The 14,391-nt window shown below is 34.9% G+C and overlaps 1 protein-coding gene across 13 annotated transcripts in view; it reads right to left on the bottom strand.

Moving 5' to 3' along the window:
* Window positions 1-6,205, bottom strand: part of PWWP3B (PWWP domain containing 3B) — a 30,467-nt gene extending 24,262 nt beyond the window's left edge. For 11 of the 13 annotated variants that reach the window (XM_032846190.1, XM_032846187.1, XM_032846186.1 and 8 more), the window contains exons 1-2: window positions 6,085-6,205; window positions 3,193-3,378 (exon numbers count right to left, since the gene is read on the bottom strand). The gene's annotated coding sequence lies outside the window, so the exon portion shown is untranslated. The remainder of the gene's footprint in view (window positions 1-3,192; window positions 3,379-6,084) is intronic. The other 2 variants (XM_032846179.1, XM_032846185.1) reach the window with 2 other exon arrangements.
* Between the last annotated feature and the right edge of the window lie 8,186 nt (window positions 6,206-14,391).

Consider the following 14,391-nt stretch of genomic DNA (forward strand, 5'->3'; position numbering starts at 1 on the left):
AAGGCTGGTCGCTTAACCAACTGAGTCACCCAGGAGCTCGGCAATCTACAATATTCTGTGGGGATAGTTCTACCCTGCTCCTATTTACTTCCTGTGAGCAAGCTCAAGTAATTTAACTACATGTTTCTCTCTCCTTTTTGTGCAGTTGCAAGCCTCTAGGCTGTTGGGTAGATTTGTTTAAATGCGGTGTTACAAGGCTCACTTGATTCTCACAATAATCAATGCCCTGCAACTTATCTTGCCATTGTACAAGAGCTGATATTTTGGCTCCCACCTGCAACTTTATTGGTTTTATATCAATTTGTTCTGTGGAGAAAGGAAAGTTCTATTCAGTGGGGCTTCTCAAAACCCAAACAATCAAAATAAAAATTAAAAGTAAATGATACATGAAGGATATTCACCTTCCCTAATAATCAAAGAGACGCAAATGTAAACAGCAATGAGATTTTTCTACCTAATTTCACTTACAAAGACACGAAGAAATGATACAATGGACAGTTGACCAGAAAATAAGGAAATGGGCACTTTGGCTATTGTGCAAGGTCATGAAGCTGGGAAGAGGGCAAAACAGAATTAAAACCAAAGTCTGTTTGACTCCCAAACAAAAGGATGTGTTCTTTCTCCACCAGTATTCACTGCCTCCTGGGCTTGGAATCCCAAGTCTTTGGCTGAACCAAGGATGATGTCATTTACCTTCAGATTGTGAGGAAATTGATAAATGTAACCCCAGAGTGAGCATTGCTTAATTTCCTGTCAGTTCTGGGGAACACACTGGTGAACTACAACCACCTTCATAACTATCATACTTATCTATGAACTCTCCGTCTTTGACGTATATTCACACTTCAACACAAATTTAAACAATATTTTTCTACACTATGTTTTTGCACTGACCATATCTGCATGATAGCATTCACTGGGTTATGGGGTAGATGACATATCTCTTTTGTGTTGCAGGGCTTGGCGGTATCTTCCCCTGAAGATACAGCTATTCCAGAGTAGGGGCTGAAAAATCAGTCATTTATGTAGAGAAACGCCCCAGTTCATTCCATCCTCATTTACATTTGGCAACTCCTTGTTCTTGTGCTTTTGTTGTTTGCTACTTCTAATTCAATATGAGAAAATCGTTTCTCTATCCTCTTTCACTGAGCTTTTGTGTTCACAAAACATTCCATAAAGTAAGACTTAAATTTAGATTTTTAACTTAGAGGTGCTATTTCCCAGGAAGTGTTAAAACCTACACAGTGCCAATGGATCTTTCAGGGGGTTAGTTCTCTTAACATAATGTTTTGCTAGGTTAAAAAACACAAGCAACATATAAAATGTAAGTAAATTTGGTGAGACCCCCTATAACCTCATCCATTACCACAGTGAACAAGTAAACACAACTGCTACCTCCTGCCACTTCTGATTATTCAGGCTGGAATAACAGAGCTGCAGTATGACACAGCTCTTCCTGTAATTAGCAAACAAGAGAAAGAAAACTATCTGCACTGGGGACTCTAAAGAAAGAAGAAGCCATCATTCTTCCAGAGACACATAACAGCTGGGTCAGAATGGGTCAAAATTATTCAGCTAGCCAATCTGAATAAAGGATATCAAGGGGTCTTTGGTGAGGAGATATGGATTTCTATTGGCAGAATCCAATGTCTTTTTAAGAATTTGTCATGGAGGCATTATGACAGAGTCATGTTTTTGAAGGGTTTGAACAGGCAGGCATGCAGGCAGACAGTTGTGGGTTTGAGACCTTTATTAGTTCAGCAGAGAGAAATATATCAAATCCTTGACAATTATGCTAAGTTGTCATCTCCCCACACTAGATAGCATAGTTAAGAAAGACGCATGAGTCACATCTATCTCTGATACTAACCTAGGTTGTCTAAATATTAAATCATATTTAATGGTACAATAAAAAAGAGTTTATTACCTGTCTAAGTGTGCAGTAAGAGACAGATGAGATAGGAAGTACAGGAAAGGGGGCAAAAGAAGTCCAATTTAACCATTGAGAAACTGAATTTACACATGCTCCATCAGTGCAGCCAGATAGAGACAAGAAATCAATCAATAGATACATAATATGCTAGGAAAAACCTTATGTCACTGATCTGGTTTTAGCTGCCTGGTTTTCTAGAAAAACAGTGTTTTTAAAGAATCCTTAACTCTTCTTATTGGGGCTAGTAAATGGTTCTCACCTGCTATAGCCTCTTATCCTGAAACTTCACAAAAGAGCCTGAATAAAATATGTTCAATGGGTGAAAACTGAATTAGATTAAAACATGGCAGAAAAGAAAAGGGATCAGATACAAAGTTTACTTTGCTAAGAAGAGAATGTGGACAATGAGAATGAAGATAAGATAAAAATCAGAAGAATAAATAGTATCAGCAGAGGTGAGAGACATGGAACATGTTTTGGGAGAGAGGAACAAAAACAGAGAAGAAAGATTACGATAACAAACCTAATATCCTGTCTTTATTATTTCTATTGTACTATAAGAAGGGAATAAGTGCAGGAGAGGCTTAGCCAGTGTCAGGGACATTATTTGTGTTCCTGGACAATTTGGACCTTTTGAACTCCACTGGATTATCATGAGGGAATGTGCAGCTTTGCGTTTTCTATACTACTAGTGCTGCTCCATCTGTCCAAAGCAAACAAAGATCTCATGGACACAGGGGGTAAGATTTAGCACCAACCTCATTAAGAGTATGACTTCAGGAGAGAGAGATTCCTGATGGCTGTTGGGAAAGAATTAAATGTGTTAAACCACTATAAGCTACTATTCAAGAGAGTATACAGATGTCTACGTAAGGAGGGTCAGGAGACCTTAAGCAGGTTTTAAGATTATATTTGTAACTATGTTATCTAGTATGTGGTGATGACAACCTCGCTGTCAAGGAATGGAGAGTCAGACCATTGGCTGAAACCTCAGGTAGATGCCTGAATAGATTCTTGCACAATTTTCTTCACAGTGGTTTAAACACAAGAGATTTTTTTTTTCCCAAATGAGAAGCTCTTAATTACAGAATAGCAAACAAAATAAATTGTACTGCTAATTCACAACCTAACATAATTTTAGTATGAAATGCAGCTTTTAATGCAAAATGCTATGGATACAGCAGGAAGCAAATGCATCACATACCCTAGGTTCTCAACACATTTTCATGAAATAGTTCATGGAATGGGAGGAGACTTACCCAATGTCACGTGGATCGCAGAGGATCTGGTCCTGTGATCTGGCTGTCTTGATTCTCACTCCAGCTGCTTGTCCAGCAGAGCCTTCTCCCTGCTCAGTACTTCCGAGGTCACACTGCCTTTCTGGGGCTCAATGGGCATCACATGCAGATTCCCCAGGTCACGTGTATCTTTGATATTAACCTAGACTGTCCCAAAGGAGACAGGGAATCAAACCAATTCAATGGGAAAGGTGGAAAGAAACTTCCCTACCAAAACTTCAGCATGAGGGTCATTCTGAAACACAGGAAATGAGGTGAAATTTCATCTACTATGTAGATGCCATGTTTATCACCCTTTTGGTTATTATTTGAAATGCTCTCTGTGATACAGTTGTTAATTGCTTCGTGATGAAATGAGCTCTCTCATGAAAAGTATGATCTGGGTACAGGCAAGAAGGGAAATAATAGTTGCCGTCAGTCCTCTATATGTAAATCTCTGTAGTTATCTTTTAAAAATAATTCATTCTGTTTGAATTCTTACATCAGTCTTAGTGTGGGTGCTTTTTCTGCACCTATGAAAAATTTCAGCAGAACTGCAATCACACTGTACATACTGTCTCATCACCTGCTAATGAAAAATATGTTTCATTGCTTTGTTTGTCCACTTCATAAAAATGGTTGCATGGAGAAAATTTAAGACACCGGGCAAGAGCCATCTTGTGACTAGAAACAGAACTGCAGATACCTGGGTCCTTAGTGGGGAAGAGTGGGAACTACAGTTATCCAGACAGTGGCCTTCTTAGGCTTCCATACTTTTTCATCCTCGATTTAAGAATTGTGTTAGGCAAAAATGGAATAATAATTCCTCATTTTAATGTCTTTATTATAATATCTCCCATACATATTGTATCTCTTCATCCTTTAATTTTTCAAAGAAAGCAAACCTCCACAATAATGGTCAAAATATAAGGGTTTTCTCTCCATATTTCTAGATTTTTCCTACAGATATTTATAAATATGCATGGTTTTTAAACAAGAAGATATTTTCCCACATCACTTTTTTGTGAATTACTGTTACAAGAGTTGTCTGTATTTCTAAAATTTGATCTCATTTTTCTCATAATTAGAATTATTCAAGCTTACTCTTTTCAAAGTAAGATTTTTTAAGTGGAAAAATATGATATACAGAATACTGAAATGTTCTCTCTCTCCAACAATACCTATATCTCCAATTAATAAGGTAGCATGCATATTTCCAGATTTTTCTGGCATATAATGTATTAATATAATAAAGGTCATTCTGCAATTTATTTTTGGAATATACCATGGACATCTTTTTTTATTATTATTTAGCTCATTGTATTAGCTTATTCTTTTTACAGTTGCATAGTATTCAACATTATGGATGCACTCACTATCCTATGTGATTATTCTATAATATGTTTTAAACATTAATTTTTTGAATTATTTCTCAAGAGTACATCAAAATACAAATACATACCTTCTACTTGAACCAAATACTGGACAAGAGTCTAAATATCTGAATTGTAAGAAAAGCCCAAGCAACCAGATAACCAGCCTTCTCAGATCCACCTCCAGGTAAAGACAATGGAGTGTGTGTGGTGTCTATTTAAATATCTGTAACAAAATAGATTGCTCCCTCTCAGTTCCATTATGTGTTTCCAAAAAACTCTAAAGAAGATACGTAAAGTCCAAAGAAGAAAATACAGACCATCATTACTTCAACCACTGAGTTGTTTACTGCTTACATTTGAGTCTAATCCCTTTGGTTGTTCCCCTTATCATAGATACACTAGGATGTACCATCTGAGATTACATTTATTCACCCATATATTTGAAGATTTTTCCATGTTTATATATATGTATACATTTTGGGGAAGGTAGGTTTCTCCACCATGTTTTAAAATTCTCGGGGCACCTGGGTGGCTCAGTGGGTTAAAGCCTCTGCCTTTGGCTCAGGTCATGATTCCCAGGGTCCTAGGATCGAGCCCCGCATCAGGCGCTCTGCTCTGCAAGGATCCTGCTTCCCCTTCTCTCTCTGCCTGCCTCTCTGCCTACCTGTGATCTCTGTCTGTCAAATAAATAAATAAAATCTTTTTAAAAAATTCTCTTATTTATGCTGACACAGGTACTACATGCTAAGTGAAATGTGGAAGAAAGAAGTGGAAAATTTCCTCTTTTTTCCCCTAGACATCTTTAACTACTAGACATACTGTTTGTTGTGTTTTCTTATATTAATATAAGCCCATTTTTCCTTAGCTTATGATTTTTCAGATATTTTTCAGATTGTAGTAAAAATAGGAACACATATTCTTCTGATAGCTAGGTAGGGATGTAGACAAAGACAGCCCTCTGAACTTCCACAAGAAAGCTATTCTTCTAAGGCATTGAGTATCCACTGACAAATAACTAAACGCCTAATTTTCAGAACTATTTAAATCCCCAGAGTTATACATTACTTCAGATTATTACTATATAAACTCCTTCACAGCAGTAAGATTTGTTAGAAACACAATACAATCAAAGTAATATGAAAAGCCAACACCCCAACTAACTTCATTTTTCATTTGGGACTATCACAATCTTTTTTTTTTTTTTCTAAATAAGAAAGATTTATTTCTCAACTTTTGTTTCATCATTTATCCCTTGTTACCACTACTTTTTGTCTGAAATCTAAAATGCACTCTTCAGAAGTTAGTTTTGGCCACCTCATGAAGTATTTTTTCCGCAGGTGTAATCTGATCACCACCTCCCCCACTTTCAAAATGTGGACTTTTAAAATATCTGAAGGAATACAAACTTCAGGCATTAATTCCCTTATAGAAACAATGACCCCCACGAAATGACACTCCTTTCTCTCCACTCCAAAGCAGCAGTCCCTTCTTTTCTCACCTTTACTCGAAAGTTTCCAGAAATCACCGAAAATAACTGGCTTTTGCGACAGCCATTACCTCCAAGCTTCTTCTCTTCGGGGCGGAAGCCTCCAAGTCTGTATGTAATGCGGCTCCTCCTCCAAGACTGCCCAGGCACAGCTCACATCCAAGCTTCTAGAGAATGCTCCGCCCCTTCTCTGTGATGGAGAAAGCAGGAGGTCCTTCCCTCATTTAGAGGGAGGAGAATCACAAGTTAAACAGCAATACAGTTAACAGAAAGAATTGGGTCCTTTTAAAGAATTTTGAAGCATAATGGCAACATATGTCTGTTCAATTTCCATTCAGATCCCCAAGGTGGGTGATTTCCTGACAACAAAAAAGAAAAGAAATAGAAGTAGCAAATTTCTTTTTCATAAGTAAAGATGCAGTAAAATTCTCCTTGCATATTTTTTTCAGACCTTCTCTTATACTTTGTCTCTGGTAAATTTGAAACCTGCTAGTCAAGCTCCACTATGAAAGAATGCTGTGTCTTGATTGGGATTGTTATGAATGAATACTTTATTTTAGGTAGAATTAATTATTTATAATTTTGAATCTGAATCTGGGACATAATATATCTATTTCTTCTTTCATTTAGGTCTAATACTTCCTTCCTTAAGTAATTTCTAAACAAAATCCTGAAACAAAATCTGGCTATACCAAAATTGAAAAAAAAAATGTGTATCAGTAGTAAAATCACAATAAGCCAAAGTAAAAAAAAATCAACCACAAACATAGAAATGTTTTTCAATGCATATGACTGGATAAACAAAAATATCCCTAAGCTGGTTCTTATATTTCAATAAGAAAGAAATGAACACCAGGGTAGAGAAACTGGTAAAAGCCATAAGAAATTAACAATGTTCTTCCTTATCCCCAATATTCATTTTCCTGTGAAGAAAGCATAAATGGTGCAACTTGAAGGTTCTGCTTCTAGACTAGAAAGGCCTCTAGGCTGATGGATAGTTTGCTCAAATCTTGGGTTCTGTTAGTTTCATTTCACTCTCATAATGAGCAGTACTCTGCAATTCACTTTCCCCTCTGAATAAAGCTGACATTTTGGTTTCATCTGCTATTTTATTTATTTTGTTGTTGTTGCAATTTGTTCATTATTTCTAAGATGTGACAATTGTAGGTAGAGACTTATGTATCTTTAACCTCAAAATTATAATAATGCCAAAAAGAATAGGAATACATTACTGGGCAAGTAAGAAAAATTTGTTTAGCCCTAACAGAAGTGGGAGAAAATGCTGGTCAGCTTTTCCTGAGGCTCTTTTATCATACAAGGCATTTTGATCTCTCCCAGATTAAAGTCCATTTATTTTGGTCATATAATATCTGATATGATTTCTAACAGCACATTCTCTCAAGAGCTCTAATATAATGTCAAAAACCAAAGCTTCTCAATACTGCAATTCTCTAAAAACAGTTTCTGTTCGTGAGAATTTTTGCAAAATTGCAGAATCAGTTCTGCTGTTTATCAAGGACATAATACTAAGAAACATTGTTTTTTGAAACGTGGCAACAATTGACAACAGAGAACTGATAAACTTTGTTATTTAAAATGGGAAGACCTTGAGAAACTGTTATTAAGAATGAAAAGGTTCTACTCTGAGGGTTGCTCTTTTATTGTTTTTGGTATTATTTTGTAATTTTTTTCAGTATTAAAAAATGCTTTAAAAAGAAGCCAGTGGAACATAAAAAAATAAACATACCAAAATATAAAATGTTGAATATACCAAGTATAGGTGAAGATTAGGAGAAACTAAAGGTTTGTACATTCCTGGAGTATAAATTGGAACTAATATTTTGGGAAATGTTCGACATGATCCCCTAAAGTTGAACAGAGAACATTTAGGGCTTTTGGTAGCAGAATGGCATGACTAAACAGGTAGTGGAGAAATAATCTCTACAGAGAGAGATACGCATACTCCAGAGCACAAATAAGACTATCTAGTCTGACCTAGAAAGTAAATATCCAAAATTCATTTCTTTTCATTTTATTTATAAGCATTTATTTGTAAATACTTTAAAATGGTTATAAAAATCATTTGTACTCTAATATATTATATACTTTATAAAAATACAAACCAGGGAGTATCATTAAATTTTTTACAGTGGTGACAATAAAAAATACATAGAATATTCTGCTTTATGGAACACATAACCTGCCCAAGTTCTCCCACGTGTTTTCTCTTTGATTTGCATTGTTTGGGATTATAATATAAAAGACTAACCTGAACTTCCTAGATTGCCTTTGTAACTGATTTTGCCACTCATGGAAGTTGCCATTACTCATTAAATGTTTAAGATAATAATGAGAAACTGAATTATATTAAGTCAAGTTTTTACAAAACTATTGGTTCTTGCCAACTTCAGACAATGCTACAAAATATGTGGACCTACAGTTTTTCCATTTGGATTGTATTATAATATAGGTTTTCACTGAACTATTACAAAGCCAAAATTTTAATGGCAATGATTGTGGTTTTTTTAATGTCGACTTAATTTCCAAGTTCTCTAGTTGACTTTGAGACTTCAAAAATAATGAGTGAATATTTTTGATACCTGGAAAATTCCAAAGAAAAGCAAAATCCATAGACACAAAGCATCAAACATACCAAGTTGCAATGCAATAATTTTTATTAGAGTTTTACATATAAAAGTATTCACTTTAGTTCAAATTAAGATAGTAAAATCAATATGGTATATGCATCACCCTATAATATTTTGAGAAGTTAACAATATTTTAAAGCTTAAGGTTAAACCTTTCTATAATATGAATACATTTGTGTGTATCTGGGTCTGTATGCTTACATATATACATATAATGATACATTAATACAAAGAAGAGCGACCTAGGAATAATAGAATGGAGAGGACTAAACAGTTAAAATGAAAAATGATCTTACAATATACAATTTGCATTCACAATGAGATCATATAGACATAATTTTTCATGTATTCTATACAGATTGCCAAAAGATTTAGTATGCCTCACGTGTATGTTTATTTTCAACTCAAAATAGTTAACCTCTATCCTTTTATGCTGCCTCTTATCATATTCATAGATTCTGCATTTAAGGAAAAACTAAAATTTTTACTTATTCCTCTGCTTCTTTTTGCTATGTTTATTTTATTTTATTTTATAGTTCTTTTTATTGAAGTATAGTTGACATAAAATATTCTATTAACTTCAGGTGCTATGTTTATTTTAAATGTTGCATTTTCACTTCGTTAACAACTTACCCTATAATAAAACTCTTCCTTGTTCTTAGGTAACTATGTTCTAATTTTAATTGAGCTGCCAGTTTCTCCTAATAGACAGGCCCTTTTGTTATTTTCTTCTCCAAAATCTAACCCTAAATTGAGAGTAATAAAACTGTCAAGATGTCTCTTACACATAAATCATTTTTGGCAGTTTCTAGATGGCTAGAAGATAATACAAAAGGCTTATTCCCTCACCTTATAAAAGAAGGAATGAAAAACAGACTAAAGTATATTTGGTGTGCTCTTTATTTTGTAATTGGATCCACAGTGTTTGAAGAGCAACTATTTTTTTTTCAGATCTACATTATAGAACAACTGTCAGATCAAAGAGAGAAAATCAACTCCTATGTTAATTTTGTATAGCTAAAGTACTATTGATGTAAATATATTTCATCAACTGCCTCTTCAGGATATGTAGAAGCATGTTCTTATGTGCATGGGCAGACACAAAAACTTTTTACAAATTTATGTACAAGATTTTATTACTAGGTCATTATTCCTTGCTTATCAGTGATGATTGTGGTCCACACTTTACAGGAAGTTTTTTAAAGCCCTGGAGATTTGTCAATCATAATTCATAAAATGGTTTACACTAATTTTTTTTGGAGAGAGTTCATATTACAGAAGTTTACTACCTCCAAAGCAATATACACATTCAGTACAATTTTAATAAAAAAACTTAATTTTTTTTTGTTTTTTTCAGTGTTCCAAGATTCACTGTTTATGCACCACACCCAGTGCTTTGTGCAATAAGTGTCCTCCTTAATACCCACCACCAGGCTCACCTATCCCCCCTAAACTCTCTGATTTACTCCAATTCACTTTTCCTTTCCTTATCTTAATGTCCTCCATTGTTTTACATTAACTTTCAACAGGTATTGCCTAAGTCTCTAAGAAAAGGTCATGGTTAGGTCCATATTTTTACATATTTTATCCAATAGGGAAATCCAGGCTCCTATCCTGATATATTCTATCATTCTAATAAATTAACCCAAACCTGTCATTCTTGTATCTTCCTCCCCTGCACACATGAACCTAAGGATTCTTGTCATAAGCTATCAATTGATGGTTGGGTATAATGGAAGAAACTCCCAAGAACATTGGCCTTAGAGCTGCAATGAAATGGATTGTATAAAAGACAGGTAATTCAAGTTTTCCAAGACTATATCAACCCAGAAACAAACTTCAAGAGGTAGACTATTGATTCCAGAGGAATGGAACAAGAATTAGAGACTATGGGAGGACCAAAAGAAATTAATAAGAAAAATCTAATTGTAATTTTTTGCATTGGGATATTTAAGGTATTGGGCTTGATATTCTCTATTTGGACAGTCTATTACTGCAGAGTTTTTTTTAAAAAATCTTTCTTCTTTTCCTTTTTTCTTCTCTTCTTTGTCCTCCTCTTTTAAAAATTCTAACTGTCGAAATCATAGGGTAACAACAGTATTTCACTCCTTAAGTGGTATGAAATTCAAGTGATTATCCAAAAGCCCCACTCTAAGAATGTTATGTTTTAGCTCATGTCATCAAACTTTGGGACTCAACAGGTTAAATTCCTCAGAATATTGTAATATGGAGTATTAAAGTATGGAGTACATTAAAATCCAGAAACATAAAATTTCCTATATGTCTATATTATGACATTTTAATGTAAAAACTGGCCATAAATGTGAATTTTCAGTGGAATACAAAGACTTAAAGATGATGACTCTAGATATATGGGAGACTGTTCAAAAGGCCCACTCTCTATATATTGCCAGGGAGGCATATGGCAAGATGATTACATATTTGATATTTCCATTATGACAAGCAGACAGTTAGATATTAATTTATTTCTCAATTATGATACTTAGATTAGTTGTATAATCTTAAATATGTTCCTCAACTTTGGGGCGCCTCATTGTCTTCAGCTATAAAGTGTGTGTAATCTTAATGTCTATATCTGAATTTGACAAAAGTAATTGAAACAATACTGTAGTTTATCAGATATCAAATCAAATTTGTAACTGCAACCATGTAAGAAATGCCACATTTGAAGGCAAAGTCACTGAATTAGAATTAATAAGCCTACCATCAAGAAACAAATATTACACTTGAGAACAATGCCTAAATAGACCTTTCAGGGAACTGGTGCTTGTTTTGTTGTCCAAAGGGTCTCAGCCTCAGGTAGGAAATATCTTTTCTGGCAGGTTAGGAACCTTGGAAATTTGGGGTGAACTCTGTGCACTGCTGCAGAGTAACGGGTATTGCAAACAGATGGAATTTCTTGGTCCTCATTCTATAACTTTGGATGAGGCAAAAATAAGATACAAATGGTAAAGGGCATTTCTGAAGTAATAAAGACCATTTAAGACAGCTCTGGAGGCATGTAGGTGGCTCAGTTGGTTAAATGCCTGACTCTTGGTTTTGGGTAGGTCACAATCTCAGGGTCATGAGCTCAAGCCCTGCGCAGGGCTCCATGCTCACTTGTGAGTCCACTTGAAGATTTTCTCCCTCTGCCCCTCCACCCATGTGCGTGTGCGCTCTGTCTCTCAAATAAATAAATAAATAAATAAATCCTTAAAAAAAATAAAACAGAGCTTTGTATTCTTTTTATAATCTTCCAGCAAAAGTTATCATGTCTTGGTAGTTTCTCATCCTGAAAGTTGTAATTATTCAATAAGAAGGAATGTGTGCATTTAGTAATGTTAATGATGTACTTTCATGTCTATCTGAGGTTATGTGTAGAAAGAACACAGTCTGAAAGCTGAAGTTCATAAACAAAATTAATTTGTTACCATTAATATTGATTTACTTTGGAATTTTATTTGGAAAATTTTCCTAGATGTTGGAAACTGATTTAAAGGAATAATACAAGTAAAAAACATTCTGATGATCATGATGATAATAGCGGTATATAAATAAGCATATGTCTACTTTTTGTTATATTAAAAATTTGTACAAAATGATTATTCAAACAGTAAGTTAAAGTGAGAATTATTATTGATTTTTGGAGGAGGAAACCAGAGGAATGACAGTCAAAGAAAAGAAATCGTCCCCAAGCTAAGAAATGGCCACCTATATATTCTGTGTCTTTGTTTCAGCTTTAAAAAAATTACTGGCACTAACATTACTTAGTGATCTGTTTCCAATCTCTGTTGACTATGTTTTATGCTTTCCTGATAGATGTCCCTATTTACACACTATTGCCAGAAGATAAAACCAACCCCCAATCTCAGGCAGATATATTCTGAACATTTGCTACTTAAATGCACCTTCTTGTTATCTTCTGACTGATAGCGTGTACCATCCAGTTACAAGCTTCCTTGATAATAGTTGGAACATTATGTGTTTAAGGACATTATTTGTTTAAAACATTGTGAAAGGAAATGTTAATTAGTATAAAAACCTACTTGTTTATGTAAGCATCCCTAGTTCCCACACTTGTAATCATTCCATTTCAAAATCCTCTCTGACCTGGCACACTCTCTTTCAAATGACTTTGTCATCTTCTTGGTTCCCTTGTTGGTGAGTTAATAAAATTTGATACCTTAAAGGTAAATTTATTTAAAGCAAATTTTCATTAGATAATATACAAAGCATGTAACAATTATTAAGCCATAGGCCTGGACCAATAACCAACACTGCCTATAATAAGCAAATAGTATGGCCATAAGAATGTATGCTGGCTGCCCACCTTCATTGCAAGAACAGGAGAAAAGAACTTCCTGAAGTTGAGCGCTCAGATACAGAAAAAGACAAACTAGGCAGTGAGTCACTGCCAGGGTCAAAGGGGGCTGAGAAATTGCTTGTCAAATGTGTGGGAATATGGCGGTGAAGGACAAGGTGTTTTTAGTGGAGAGAAATGAGCTCCCTCTGACAAATCTCTGGTCAAATGTGTGGGAACATGGTGGTAAAGGACAAAGTGCTTCCAGTGGAGAGGAATGAACTCCCTCTGACACACTGCTCACAGGCATACAAGTTTGAGTTTGCTTCATTTTGGGGATTTTGTGTTCCTGAGTTGATACTAAAATCCTACATACAGCAAATGGCTAGTGAAACTGTGAGGTAGATCACTTAGAGTGATTTAATAGTAAGATTTTTTAAAAGTAAAATTGCTGAAGATCTGACAACTGCATTATCACAGTTCACAGGAATTAACAACAACAACCAACCAACCAACTCTTGTCCCACTCTGAGATAGCAGGTTAGAGTTGCAGTATAGACACAGCTCTTCTTGGGATTAACAAGCCAAGAGCGGGACCCTCTGTGGTCTTTCTTGAGGACTCTAAAGCGAGAAGGAGCCATCTGACTCTCTAGGGCACCCATAAAAGAAGGACAAGGCTGTATCAGAATTATTCTGATATGTACATTAAATAGAGGTTATCATCATTTTTTCATAAAAATACATGTGTGAGAATATTCACAAGGCCCACTGTCTGGCTTTTATAAATTGTCAGGGAGGTTTATTCCAGAATGTTTACATATTTGATATTCTCAGTATAATAGGCAATCTGATAAATAAGAATTTATTTCTCAGCTCTGCCACTTATTAGTCATGTGATTGTAAGTTAGTTCCTTAACTTGTATGTTACCTTAGTTTCCTGAGTTCATAAATATAAAATGTGAGTAATCTTAATATCTACCTCTAAGTTTGATACAAGTAATCAAAACAATTTTATGGTTCACTTGAAATGAAAACCTCGGAGAATTTCCAGGAAACTTCTGAAAAAGAAGTATAAGTGGAGAAGACTAATGCCATCATATATGAAGCCATATAAACAATGTGACAATGATTAAGTGTTTAGTACTAACCTACCAAGGTATATAGCAAGAGGGTAACGAAGGCATAACAAGGCTAGAAGAAAGAGAAAACAAAGCCCCTGATGAACTACAGAGTATCTAAAGATACACATAGTTTATTAATGTATGTGAATAGAGATGAGAAATCCAACATGGATTTTCTATGCTCTGGAAAAAAATCCTCGAGGCATTGGTCTGTGCTTAATTCCTGGCTTTCCACTAAAGTAGAGTTGTT

Source organism: Lontra canadensis, unplaced genomic scaffold (genome assembly GCF_010015895.1).
Source record: "Lontra canadensis isolate GAN:19392208 unplaced genomic scaffold, GSC_riverotter_1.0 scaffold172, whole genome shotgun sequence".
Taxonomy (NCBI): Eukaryota; Metazoa; Chordata; class Mammalia; order Carnivora; family Mustelidae; genus Lontra; species Lontra canadensis.